General features: G+C 41.9%; 1 long non-coding RNA gene and 1 pseudogene across 1 annotated transcript; both read left to right on the top strand.

Annotated features, from left to right (window-relative positions):
- The first annotated feature begins 5,329 nt into the window (after window positions 1-5,329).
- On the top strand, window positions 5,330-7,686 carry LOC120676167. The gene is made up of 2 exons (XR_005675700.1): window positions 5,330-5,954; window positions 7,257-7,686. It is a non-coding gene; the product is annotated as an uncharacterized LOC120676167 (long non-coding RNA).
- Window positions 7,687-7,910: 224 nt separating this feature from the next.
- Window positions 7,911-14,346, top strand: LOC120676159 (annotated as a pseudogene).
- Window positions 14,347-14,755: the final 409 nt, after the last annotated feature.

The following is a 14,755-nucleotide window of genomic DNA, read 5'->3' as shown; positions in this document are numbered from 1 at the left end:
GAGTACTGGCCGGCTCAAATGTGCAAGTGCGGGGAGAAGGCTGCTCGTTGGATCTCTTGGAGCGATGAAAATCCAGGGAGGAGGTACTTGACCTGCCTGCGTCGCCGGGTGAGGGTGTGAGCTGAGTTTTGATTCAAATTTAGTAGGTTTTTTGTTCTCTTTTGTTGTTGCTTTGAACCATTGGTTCCATTTGTCGTAGGTTGGTGGCTGTGATTTTTGGGTATGGTTTGAGGGCGCAACCACTCCATTCGTCAAGCAACTACTGGTGGATCTACGTGACTTGGTTTGGCGATTAAGAAGGGAGAGGAGCGAACTAGAGGATGCACTAGGGGAAGCAAGGACAGAGCCGTTCGTGGAAAGCAGTGCTACAGTTGCAGAGTTGAGAGCTGTGAAGGATGAACTGGAGGCCAAGAAGGAAGAAATTCTGGTGCTCAGTGAGAGGGTTAGGAAACTAGAAAAAGAGAGGTGCATGTTTGCATATGATGTAGCTGGATGTGCAGCTGCTGCAATGTATGTCAGATTATGGATGTAATGCTAATTTGCTTTTGTGAAGAGCAGTGGGGGATGTATGAACAATGCACTATGAAAATGGATGATTTCCTCTTAAATTATGTTGTTGATGAAATGAGCATATTGATATGGAATGATTTCTTTGCATAACACATTCAGTTGAACACATAGGCAACATACATTCAGTTCAACACATAGGCAACATGAATTCAGTTTAACAGATAGCAACCTGACACAACAATATGCCATCAGTTTGGCTTAAGTAGACACAACAATATGCCATCAGTTTGGCTTAAACAAACACACAAAATGTCATCAGGTGAACACAGATACATGTCAGTTGTTTGGTCTTCAAATTGCAGATGAAGAGGGTAGCTGTGGGATTTTTTTTGGCCTTCTTGGAGTTAGCTTTTTCCTTGGTGGTTCATGAGCACTGACTTGAGCACTAGCCGATCCAGATGTGACAGTAACATGAACCTTAGAAGAAGCCTGAGATGTTGACACATGGGCCTCCAGGTTGATTGTACCAGATCCTCCTTTCTTGGTGTGAACATTAGCTTTACCAGTTGAGCCAACACCCATATCCTGTCACAATTTTTCACATGTTAGTCAACAAATAGTACGCATGACATGAACATGGTAGTGGACTAGTAGCTTACATGGGTCATGATGCTGCTGTCTTGAGAAGTTCTTAACCGTGAGCTCTGACTACTTTTCTTGGTTGAAATTGAAATGGAGGTAGACTTCCTTTTTTTTAGATTTTATTCTACTCTGCTCCGAATCATGAACTATAACCAAGGCATTATGTGCTGGGGGTGAAGTCGCAGCATGTTGTGCTGGAGGTGAACTTGCATCATGCCTTGCTGCATTTGGAGCTAGCTCTGAATTCCTACCATGCCTTCTGTCACATGTTGTGGTATTATGACCTGTGCTTTTGCACTTACTGCACCTAATTTTTCCACCAGCCTTGGACATTTTAGTTCTCTTTGGCTTCTCCCCGTACTCTCTTTTTCGTGATTTTTTGGGCCTACCAGGCATCTTGACATAGCCAGGTGGATTAGGCTTGGGCAGATTAGATTGTGGCCATGCAGTCATACCCTCTAGTGGCTGCAAGCAGTGCTCATATGTTCTCTGGAAGTGTTCAATGGAGTAGCAACCAACAACATATTCATCCAAACAGTTAGTCTTGAAAAATATGCAAGCTATTGCATGGGGGCATGGTAGGCCCGACAACTGCCAGTATCTGCAAGAACATGTTCTGTCCACCAAGTTGACAACAAATCTATGATCAAAGTACTTCACTTCATATGCATCTCTTCCATTAGCTATGGCATGACAATTTCCAGACAGAGTGATGTAGAATTTCAGTTTCTTGCTGATGTTGGGGCAAATTCTTCCAGTCCACTTTTCGGATGCATCTCTTTGTTGTTGGATCCTAACCATCACTTTGCACCTAATTGCCTCTAGCATGCTAATGATAGGGAGGAATCTGGCATCTATAATCCACTTGTTGGACGACTCATAGATATTGTTGTCAACTGAATCACAATTTGAGCCCAACTGAAAGTAAGCTCTGCAATAGTGTTCTGGTCCTGACTGCAATAGAGCTCTTGCACCTTCTGGAGTACTCTGGGCCAGCCTTGCTCTTGCATAATTGAACAGTGGCATGCTAGAAGACTTGGCACACATCCACTATTTTTTTGGTACTCCTTCTTAAATTTCTTTCTCCAGTTAGCATACACATGTCTAGCACAATTTCTGTGCTCTGCATTTGGTGCCCATTTTGCAACAGCATTTAGTATGCCCTTCTGCTGATATGAAATGATGACCCATCCTAAACCATCACCAATTTTTACATCTCTAAAGAAAATATCACAAAACCAATCCCATGACTCATTTGTCTCCTTCTCTACAACTGCCCATGCAATATGATACATTTGGTTGTTGCCATCTCTTCCCAAAGCGCACAGAAGCTCCCCATTTGTGCAGCCCTTGAAAAAACATCCATCCAGACCAATCACCTTCCTACACCCTGCCAAAAATCCTCTCTTTAGTGCATCAAGGAAAACATAGAACCTCTGGAAAACTGCACCAGGATTTTCAACCTTCACAATCACAGTGCTACCTGGGTTGCTCCTCAGCAATTCCAATTGGTAGTCATAAAGTCTGGCATATTCACCCTTTGTGCTTCTGAATATCTTTTCTAGGACTATTGCCTTGGCTCTCTTCACTTTAGACATGCTTACATCGGCAAACATCTCTTCTTGCACAGTTGCCTTAAGGTGCTGCAAACTCCATTGAGGGTTGGCTCTTAACATGTTCTCATACTTGGCAGCTATCCTTCTAGCAGTTACTAACTTGTTATCCCTTCTAGATGGACAGTTATGCTCATCTACAAAAGTGCTTATCTGCCAGCTGTCTGTTCTAGAGTTTGTTGATAACAAGCACACCCAAGGACAGTTGCTCCAATCACACTTAGCCCTTACTCTGTAACCTTCATCTTTCACAAAGTTTATGACTTTCCTTTGATCCAAAACATGTTTTCTGATAGCCTCCTTAAAGTCTCTCTTATCTGCAAACTTCATGCCCAAACTCAAAACTGATCTTGACCCTTTGTCCTTGTAAACAGGGAGACCATCATTGTGCCTCACAACTTCACCGTCTGAATCCTCTGTGAATGAATCATCCTCCTCATCACTACTATCTTCATATGCAGTGCCATAGCCATCCTCAGCTTGTTCAACACTACGTGAATGAAAATTTCCTGAGCAAATAACATCATCTAATCTTGCTATTTCTCCAGCCTTGCACTTCCTCTTGAACTCCTTGAACTTCTTCATAATTTCTGCTGCTTCCTCATCAACTTCAGAAGCACTGTCATCACCAGGTATGTAATCACTATCATCTGAATTGTTGCCTTCAACTTGAATTGCCTGACTCATAGTGCTGGCAGAACAAACTTGGTTTCCTTGCTCTATCAAAGAAAAGATCTTGTTACATGTTGTATTGCCCCAAGAAGAACCAGCACCACTTGAACTCCCATACTTTCTGCTCCCAACTACCTCCACTTCATCATCGTTGCCTTCAACCTCTTGAGTGTCAACCTCCATTTCAACTGCCCGAATATGCTCCACATATACTTCAGCTACACCACCATCTGTGATACTATCAAACATGTACTGACAGGCCTTATCATCAACCAAAACCCGCAGTCCATTGCTCAGCTCTTTACCAGGAAACAACCAATGCAGCAATGACCCAAACTCAAGCTGACAGTGGTCTCTCACGTGTCCTATTAGCTCCGGCAATGAAATCTTATCACGTTCGATGTATGATAATGCTTCTGACCCACCAACATACTGCACTTGCTTCCCATCATTGATGAATTCGCCAAGAAAATGGAATCGAACAGGAAGGTTGTCTAGTGCATCCATTCCGCGAGTGCCTACAACAAAATCAAAGGTCCTACTCAGCAAAAACTCATTTTACCGGTTCTACTCCAAGCGGATTTGCAGAACTGAATCACAGGAAGGATGCGTCCCCTTACCTCAACGGATGCGTTGCCGAGATTTGAGCTCCTCAGATCTGCATGACCAACGGCGGCGGCGGGAGAGGAGGGAGGCGGCGCTGTCGGGAGAGAAGGAAGGTGGTGTCGGTGGAGGATGGCCGGCGGCGGTCAATGCCGCCGGTGTCGGGCGACGAGGGAGGCGGCAGCGCTGTCCGGGGAAGGGAGCGCCTGGGACGGGAGAGGACGGATGTGGCGGCGTTGGGCAGGAGAACAGGGGGAGGGGGTGTTTAATTTGGGCCGGCCCATTACTCGTTGACGTGGCAGGGCTGACGTGGACCAAACAGGTGACGTGGCCGACGACTTGAGGCGAAACCACTGTAAACTGGCCTGAGGGGGTGTTTTGCCCGGTTTGAAAAGTTCAGGTACGAAACATTCCTGGTTTTGGAATTCGGGGGGGTTTTCAAACTCGTAGACCACTTCAGGGGGTAAAATGGACTTTTCTCTATAAAAATTTAGTTGGTGCATATAAGATAATTATTTCTTTATGGTACTTCACAATTGTGCAATAAAATGAAAAGAAAAAAAAATGTTAAGCATACAAGAATGAAACAAGGTCCACTACAGCCCAAATGGCCCAGTTATTTTTCACCATTCATCTCCGATCTAACGCATGAGATGTATCAATCATCAAAAAAATATCCTCCAACCGAAACCCTAACCCTTTACCCCTCCCTCTCTTCCATTCCCTCAGATCCGCCGCACCTCCTCCTCTCCTGGTTGCCCCTCGGCCCCAGGGTTTTTTTTCCCAACCGGTAACCCCAAACCGGAGCACTCCGGTTCCGGTAAACCGGGCTGGTTTGACCGGTTACCGGTAGAAACCTGTCAAATTCAAATTTGAATTCAAAAAACTCAGTTCAACCGGTTCGTACCGGTATACCGGTCGGTTAGACCGGTTTACCGGCCGGTTTGACCGGTTTGAATTCAAATCCAAATTTAAAATCGCATGTGCAACCGGTATACCGGCCGGTTAGACCGGTTTACCGGCCGGTTAGACCGGTTTATCAAGTGGGCCTTAGTCTTATTTTTTTCTTTTTCTTTTTTGTTTTAACTTTAAATGCCTGAAAAGTATGTTAAACGAATGAATTTTTTAGAAAATTTGACACCATTAGATTCGACGCACCTTGAAGTATTTTTAGAATTTTTTCATTTTTTTGAATTCAAATTTGAATTTTAAATTTGGACGGATTTGGTACCGGCCAAAACCGAAATCGCACCGGACCGGTTCCCACCGGTAAGGGAACCCTGCTCGGCCCTCGCCTCCCTTCCTCTTCGTGGCCAGCCCCCACCACCGGCGGCGCCCCTTCCACGGCTCCATGCAACCCCGTCCCCTATCCCCGTCAGCCCATGGTAGAGAGGCACACGATGGTGGCCGATGCAGGTCCTGCGGAGCTCCGAGCCCGGCGTGGAGGCAGCGCCCAGGTGATGCCCGGAATAGCACCGCGCCGCACCGAGATGCTGCCGCAGTCGATGGATTCGGGGGTGGGATCGATGGATCCGAGCTGCTACCACGCATGGACGGAGCCATGGTGGTCGAGCAGGTTCCCGATTTGATTGCCATGGACCCGATTCGACCGTAGCGGTGATGGGGGTGGAGTCCCGGAGGAGGGGCGTGCTGCACGGGCCGCGGCGGTGTCTAACGAGTGGGTGAGGTGCCTGACTGGTTGAGTGCCGGACAGGCTGTGGCTGCTGCGCGCGCCGCCATGCAGCGCTCCTCCCATGGCGAGCTGATGCGGCACCCGGCGCTCATGGATCCAGCCACGGCACTACTCTCTGTGAGCGCCTCAGCGCCTTCATCCGGCTTCAATTCGTGCGCTCTGCATCAAGCTCGTCTGCAACCTTGTGCTCCTCCCGACGCTTGTGCTCCCATGGCAGCAAGGTAATCCCCTGACACCAGTGGCTCGAAACATAGCTTATCAGGGCGGATGCCATGTGTGAGAGTTGTGGCTGCGTTGCCACACAGCGCACAAATGCCGTGGTTTGGTGCTAGCTGGGTGATTCCACAGGGCACGAGGGCTACTTGTTGCTAGGTTGATATAGTTTAGAGCACTTTTTGCTGCCCCGTGGTTGGTATGGTGTTGTGTTTGATATGTTACTGGTATTCTTCTAAACTGTACATAGGCCAATATGCATTGGTAGTTTAATTATCAAATTTAATAGATTTGTTTGAAGCAACAGTAGCTTTATGTACCGGTACATGTATTGTAAAAATAGATTGAAATGCTTGAACATTTGATAGAAGGCTTAACTGCATTTTATGGAATACCATTAACATAAAGTCATTGGTAGGTGCTGATTTTTGGTTAATACATGCTTAAAGATAACATGGCTGAGTGTTCTGTCACTCTGCAAAAGATGTAGCAATGATAGTTTAGAGAGATGTAGGAATCAAAGTTCTGCCAAAATCAAGTGTACTTCGATAGTTTAGAAACTACTATGTTTTTCTTAGGAGATACATGTAATTTGTTGAGATTCATAAAGTGTAGACCACCAAAAGTCCATCAAAAGTTAGTTGCGTCTCGTTTTTCTATTGCAGTTACCAATACAAAAATTATTATCTGCACACTATGGTGACTTCTATATGCAAAGGGACATGACAATCTGTAGTAGTATAGATGTAGTAAAGTAATAGAAAAATGGAGTAAGAAACATGGTACTTACTGTTTCGGTTTCTTGCCTTGTATGCAACCTCCTTTAGTAGCTTTGTTGTCTTCATCACTGTTGTTGTCACTAGGGGCTTCCCTTTTGTTCTTGTACCTGTCTTGATCACTTTATACATAAAGCATTTTATAAAAGATGGTTCTGGATTATGGTGTTAAGATATACTGTTAGAAAAGAGATAATATATGTACATACTCATTAGGTTCTATTTCCATTGGTACAGTATCAGTTTCAGACTTTTGTAGAATAGAAAAATTGCTCTGCAAATATATTTTGGTTAGATAATAAGTACATATAGTTTTTGATGCAAGAAATATAAATGCATGTATAATTGCATATACCTGTTCTGCATCAGTCTTATATTTGATTGGAACAAGCGCAGATAAGTGTTCATTCACAAAAAAAAAACGCAGGTAAGTGTTTTGCTGTGACAAATGAAGCACAGCTAGTAGTTATTTGTTCTTGTTTCTGAAAAGTTGATATTATTGTTACCTTTTGACTTTTGAGTTCTGACTGTTAGGATGGTCCTTTTTTGAAAGTTACAAAGAAGCTAGAGTCGGCAGTACTTCAGGAGGAGCTTGAAAAGATTGAAGGCGCAGACACAGGAATTTGATGCGAAAGTGGAAAAACAAGCTGAGGAGATTGAGAGCCTGAGGAAGATGGCAGCAGATACTACTCAGAGTCTCCTTCGACAAATGATAGCATTCTGGAACTCTTTTGTATGGGTTGGAAAATTAATTATGGCTGGAATGTATGATTTGTTATGGCTGGAATGTGATTACAATGTAATATGGGCTACAATTGTATTGTTGGTCTATAATAAAAAATATTACAAGCAAATTTGTAGCTGGGTCAAAGAAAAATATTGGGCCAATTGGCCTAACTGTAATTGTATATGAAAAAAGCCCATTGTCATATGGGCTGAATATGAATTGTCATGTCATTTGTCACATCACTCGTCTTGTTAGCTTCCACTTCACATGTCATCATACATGTGGTATTATTCGGTTCAATTTGTTATGATGAATTTGTCTCGTCATTCATCAATGACAGGAGAAATATCGTCACTGTATCAAAGACATGTCCTCTGGGTGTCACAGAAGTAGTTAGTGACTCACTTTCTGTGACGATAGTCTCTTCGTCACTGCAGGCAAGCAGTGACAGCAAATAGGCACTATTTGTCATATTCTGATCCTCATAGAAGCCAGGATTCGGATTCTTGTAGTGTCCTCTTTTGCGCTCCTGCTCCTCGGTCGTCTCCTCCCCTTCCTCTCCGCCCAGCTAACCATGGTTGGCCCCGAGATGCTCGTGGCCGCCCGGAAGATCAACGAGGTCATCGGCGTGGCACAGGGCGAGGTGAAGCTGTGCTGCAGCTTCAGCGACGACCTCGAGAGCATCAAGGACACCCTGGTGTACCTGGAGGGCCTGCTGAAGAACGCGGAGAACAACTTCTTTGGGAGCGAGAGGGCGAACCGGCGGCACTGGCTCGGCCAGATCATCTGGCTTACGACATCGAGGACATCGTTGATGGGTACTACTCGTCCAAGGAGCAATATGAGGGAAGCTGCTGCGCTCAGAAGGTAAAAACGATTTTCCCTCTTTTCGTTTTCTCCCTAGCTAACTAAGTTGGCAATTTCTGCTGTAATTCCGACTAAATGCAATGAATTAGTTCTATGGGTAAAGAAGACAAAGTTATCCTTTTCAGAAGTAGACCCTTTTTCCCTAAAAAAAAAAGTAGACCTTTCATTACTCGCATTTGATTTTGGGATCTAAATGCATACACCAGTACAATCGATTGATACTTGCCACCGAACCATCGATAGCGACACTTGGGGTTGCAATCAACATTCATGCAGTTTGGTAGTTTGACTTATTATTTAGTGGATGTCCTGAAGTTAGATTTCAGCATAAAGAACTATTTGCTATACTGCTCAACGTTGTGATTGGGAATATAGTACTATTTGGTACATTTTTAAAGAATGCTACTCCATTAACCACGCATGAGACACCTTGTACAGCTCCAGTTAATTTGCATTTATAACATGGCCCTTCGTGTTATATATAATTAAGAAGAAATTTATAATCAATTATACAAGTCAAATTTTTAGCCCGTTTTACAGATTTCCATTAGTCAAGGATGACAATTACAGCGGTTTGATGCTCATTTGCCATTTGGCTACAGGAATTTTGTTGGTTGTTTTGTTTTTCTCCTCACTTATTGACCTGTTGTGGTAGTTTAGCCTGCAGACTCTTCCTAATTCCATGGCAAAGTTGTAAACCTTGGCAAGCTATCATGTTTAGTTGACTTGTTTATGTTGAGTTTCCAATGTGATTCTTCGGGGTTTTGACTCATAACCTGCTGACCACACTAGTACAGCAGTACACAATAACCATTTATTTCCAATCTAAAATCTAAAAGTAATAAAAGGACCTACCTTTTTAAATTCTAATGCTGCTGGGCCTTGGGCCTCTGTTTCTAAATAATTGCACCAATACTTCTTCATTGTGTTTTGCTGCCCACACAGTGATTGCAAGCTTACAGAGTAATACGATGGTAAGTTTTCAGGGATCCTTGCTCTGCTCTTTATCCAATCCGATGCTTTCAAAAGTCAGCATGGTTTATAAGATGAAATCCAAGAGGGAGTTTGTTACAGACAAGACAACATTTACCTACCCAATATCATTTCATCTCACATATTAACTCAGTGGTAAATTTTGATGAGAGACAGACAACATCATACAGAAATAATGATATCAAAATTGTTGGGAGGGATCAAGAATTGGAATGTATTATGGGCATGTTAAAGCAGATCAATGTGAAAGAGCTTACCATTATTTCCATAGTTGGGCCAGTGGGTCTTGGGAAGACAAGCCTTGCCCAACATATTTTCAATGATAAAAGAACAGAGACATTCAGATTCAAGATATGGGTTCATGTTTCCATGGGCAATATCAACCTTGAAAGAATTGGGAGAGATATAGTTTTGCAAACTACAGAAAGGATTGAGGGAAGCATGCAGATGCAGTCAATCAAGAATGCTGTTCAAGACATACTTAATAGGTATAGATGCTTAATAGTGTTGGATAACTTGTGGGGCAAAGATGAAGAAGTGAATGAGCTGAAGCAGATGTTGCTTACAGGGAAGACAGAAAGCAAGATCATAGTGACCACTCACAGCAGTAAAGTAGCTGAGCTGGTGTCCACTGTGCCACCACACAAATTGTCTGTTTTGTCAGAAGATGATTGTTCAAGTATATTCTGTCAAAGGGCAATGACAGATCGTAGTGACCCACATTTCGGGAAATATGGAGAAAAAATTGTTAGGAGATGTGAAGGCATACCCTTGGTAGCCAACTTTCATGGATCTGTGGTGAATGCTCAAAGACAGAGGCGTGAGATATGGGAAGCTGCAAAGGACAAAGACATGTGGAAAATTGAGGAAGACTACTCCGAAAACAGCATTCTGCCATTATTTCCATCGTTCAAGATAATATACTACAGTATGCCCCATGAGCTAAGGTTATGCTTTGTATATTGTTCAATCTTCCCTAAAGGATTTGCTATTGATAAGAAAAAACTTATTCAGCAATGGATTGCACTTGACATGATTGAATCCAAATATGGAACCTTGCCGCTTGATGTTACTGCTGAGAAATACATTGATGAACTTAAAGATATTTATTTCCTTCAAGTTATAGAGAAGCCTCAGGTAAATTCTTCAAATGTTACTTATATTTCCTGTTTTCTCTTGTCTAATTTACAAGCACCTTAGTAACACCCATCTCAATAAGCTTTAGTAAAAACATTTCCATGAAAGAAGATTCACATATTAACATCTTGTTATTAACATCTTGTTATTAACATATTAACAAGCCGAAAGCAAAGGGAGGACTTGGAGTCATAAACTTAAGAAGTCACAACACAGCCCTGCTCCTGAAACATTTAGACAAATTCTACAATAAAAGGGAATCCCATGGGTTAAGCTCATCTGGAACACCTACTATGCTGATGGCACAATACTAAGCTTATCTTTAGAGGAGTGGCTACATGTACGGTAGGATATGGAAAAAGTGTTCTATTCTTGTTAGATGTTTGGAATAACAGGCTGCTAAAGGATTCATTTCCAAGGCTCTTTAGCTTTGCAAAAAATCAGGATAATGGATATGGAAACTGTAGGTTTAATAAGAGTAACTACCATGCAGAACATGTCAAGCTAATTAGTATTGATGAGGTGGACATACACAACATATCTATGAGCATTCACATATTTGTACAGAAGATAGGACAAACAACATCACATATATAAAGTTCTTTTACTCAGGTATCATTTTGCTTTGCTTCAAACTCATACCCAAAAAATATCTAAATTGTGCTATTTGTGTTCAGGATTTATGCTGGTCCCTAAATCATGCCCATCTGGTTTACTTTTAAAACTTTGTTTAATAGTGTTTCTCAAAATTTGATAAAATGCATAGTACATATTCAAACATCGGCTTTAATAATTTGAATAAACTGGCATTACATTAATACATTTGAAATGAACTCTTATTAGAAACTGTGCATTTTTGTCTATTGAGTTAGTTTGTGTTCCAATACCTTATTATCCCCTAAGATCTACCATAATATTGTGGCGTCATGGAAATTTATTCTGTTTGGTTGAGTAAGCTAGCTAATTAACCTTGTTTTCATTTACAGGTTAATGCGGAAATATCGTATAATTCTAATGAAATGCTGTGCATGAACAATCTGGCACACGATCTTGCTAGGTCAGTTGCTGGTGAAGATATCCTTGTGATCTTAGATGCTGAGAATGGCAGCTGCAATAGAATAAATTATGATTACCGTTATGCACAAGTATCTGCTTCTAGCTTACAATCAATAGATAGCAAGGCTTGGCCTTCTAAGGCAAGGTCACTAATTTTCAACACAAGCGGGGCAGAATTGCTGCATGTCAGCGAAGTTCTTTCAGTAAACAAATATTTGCGTGTTTTGGATCTCAGTGGATGTTCTGTTAAGGAGTTACCTGCTCCTGTTTTTCAGCTGAAACAACTGAGATACCTTGATGCTTCAACTTTGTCCATTACAGATCTGCCTCCCCAAATTAGTGGCTTTCATAAGCTACAGACATTGGATCTGTCAGAAACTGAAGTAACAGAGCTACCAGCCTTCATTGGGAACTTAAAGAGGCTGAATTATTTGAATCTCCAAGGTTGCCAGAAACTTCAGAAATTAAATAACCTAGATTTGCTGCACGAGTTACATTATTTAAACTTGTCGTGCTGCCCTGAAGTTAGAAGGTTTCCTTCATCTTTGGAAAATCTCAGGAAACTTCGTTTCTTGAACTTTTCAGAGTGTTCTAAGCTTCCAACATTACCTGATGAACTATTGCAATCATTCTCTAGCTTTTCTTCCATTGTGGATTTTAACTTAAGTGGTTTTGAGTTCCGAATGCTCCCTGACTTTTTTGGCAACATTTGTTCACTTCAATTTTTGAATCTGTCAAAATGCTCTAAACTTGAGCTCATACCCCAATCATTTGATCAGCTTGCGTATTTGAAAGGCCTGAACCTTTCATTTTGCTGTGATCTTAGACTCCCAGAATCTTTCGAATACCTTACTTCTCTTCAGTTTCTGAATCTCTCGCACTGCCCAAATATAGAATATTTGCCATCTTCTTTTGACAAACTTAGTAATTTGGAGTATCTTAATTTATCGCAATGTGTTGGACTCAAAGCATTACCTAAGTCACTTTCAAACCACAAAAAGCTCCACATTGAGGTTTTTGGGTGCCAGGATTGTATAGTGCAATCCTGTTCTCTAAGCTCTGGAGGTCGCCAATCCCATCAATGCTCACAGCAAGTTGAGGAACTCGGAACAAGTAGTGTTATTTCAGATATTACTCCTAAGGAGCCTGCAAACAGAGACAAGACAGAAGGAATTAGTGCATCAACCATTGATGAAGTTGATTATCCACATATGGATGAAAAGAAAAGTGAAGAGCCTGAATTTATTAACAAGGTAAACTCAATGTATCATCTAAGTTTGTTTCAAATAATTTATCATAGCACACGATAATAGTTTCCAATGATACTATTCTTTTTGCAGCCAAACTCAAATGGAGAGATTGTACAAGTAATCCCTGGACACCAGTTCTCATCCTCTCCATCTCGTTTTTCTTCCATTGCATCAAGTTCAAGTGCAGTGTTTGCATCTGGCTCCTCTTCAGATGTCTCAATAGTCGACCATCCATTGTCCAATGATGAAACAGCAGGTTTGGTGCTCAGACAATCTAATCTGAAATTTAGAATAAAAGGTTAGATCTTTATTTTGAAAGAATCTTAATGTGCAAATTGGGATCACCTTCAGTTCAAAATACTCTTCACTATCATAGACATGCAAGTTTTACTCAATATATCTTTGAAATATGTAATTTGCAGTTTCAACTTAAACAGGACAAATTAATAACTATCTTCAAAGTTTTTGAAATTTCGCATGTTGATTTAATGCTCAACTAAAGTGGTTTTGAAGTTTCCAAGAATATAGTGTGTTTCAAGGTTAGGAAGATTTAGAACAATTTTCTCTGCTATGAAAGTAATAGCATCATAAATGCACACATATTTACTTTTCTCACAAATACACACATTTATCAATTAGACAAAAAAATAGATAGTTACAAATGGTACTGGTCAAAGTTATACAAGTTCTATGAAAGAGGGGAAGATTCTACCGCCTGAAGATAGGTGCGAATGGAGCACCAATTGAGTTTAAGGTTTGTGCAGAGTTACCAAGGGACGAAAATTGGTGCTGTCCCTTTATTTCAGAAAAAGTTGATATTATCCCATAATGTGTGTGGTCAAACTTTTAAACTTTTGTCACCACTGTCCACAGGAGTACTTTGTTTTGTCACATGAAAATGATAATCTTCATCAGAAGTACTTATATGTCTCAGAGTTTAACTTCATAGCATATCAGAAGAACATCCAGCATGAACATTAGAAGCTTTAATGTTCTAATTAAATGGCATGTAAATTGGGTCCATTTAACTTTGTCTCTTATGCTAGCTTCTGGACTTCCGATAGGTTTACAGCCCGACGAGAAGTGCCACGAACCTCAAAGTGTTGGCAGAAGATGGCAGGATTTCTGAACCTCAAGCGTTCTCGTCACAAATGCCGGTGCATCCGCATGAAGCGACGGCTGCCAAACGCATTGACAACCATATTACTGGCTACAGTGGAGAATATCACTGCAGTGTGCAGTGCAATGGGGCGAACCAAGGGATTGTGTGATATAGCAAACCAACTCGAAGATATTTCCCATTGATGGAAATCCATACTCGCATCAGAGAAGAGAGCCGTTGCTTTTGACAGAGTTTAAGTTGCCTGCGGTGGAGGAGCGAGTAGTCTCTTCCGAAGTCTCGTCGTTGGAAAAGCATGCGTCCTGACGGACAATTAGTAGAAAGAAAGAAAAAATAATTGTGCCAGTGAGCAGGAGAGAATTATATGCATTTTAGTGATCTCCTTCATCGTAATTTATAAACTTAGTTTGCTACTTGTACATCAAAAGTACATATACATATCATCAGCATCATATGTAAGTTGTAATTTTTTGAGTGATGTGTCACACACACGGCGATCTTTGTGATTTTGTTAGCGTTTCGTCAGGGTACTCAGGGTTTTTTTTTGGAGAGAGAGAGTCGTCAGGTGCAGCAGAGGATACTTTTTGCTTGAATATTTTCTGACCGTTGATCTATAAAAGATATTTTCAAAAGTTTAATTAATAGCGTTAAGGGTATGATTGTAATTTGTGTGCTTTTCATTTGTCAAGAGTCAGAACCGGTCCGTCGTCTAGGTCTTTTGTGCCGCAGCGCTCGGTGCTGGCCGCCGCCCCGCACCACTGCGCGGCCGCCTTGCTGTCAGGGCTCGTTTGGATGGCGCCCTGGCTTGAGCTTGCCTGCCAGGCAATCAATCGCAGTCCTAGGCGATCGAAATCGAATGCTTGGGGACGCTGCCTGGCGTTTG

Source organism: Panicum virgatum, chromosome 2K (genome assembly GCF_016808335.1).
Source record: "Panicum virgatum strain AP13 chromosome 2K, P.virgatum_v5, whole genome shotgun sequence".
Lineage (NCBI taxonomy): Eukaryota > Viridiplantae > Streptophyta > Magnoliopsida > Poales > Poaceae > Panicum > Panicum virgatum.
This window is presented reverse-complemented; position numbering and strand designations above follow the sequence as displayed.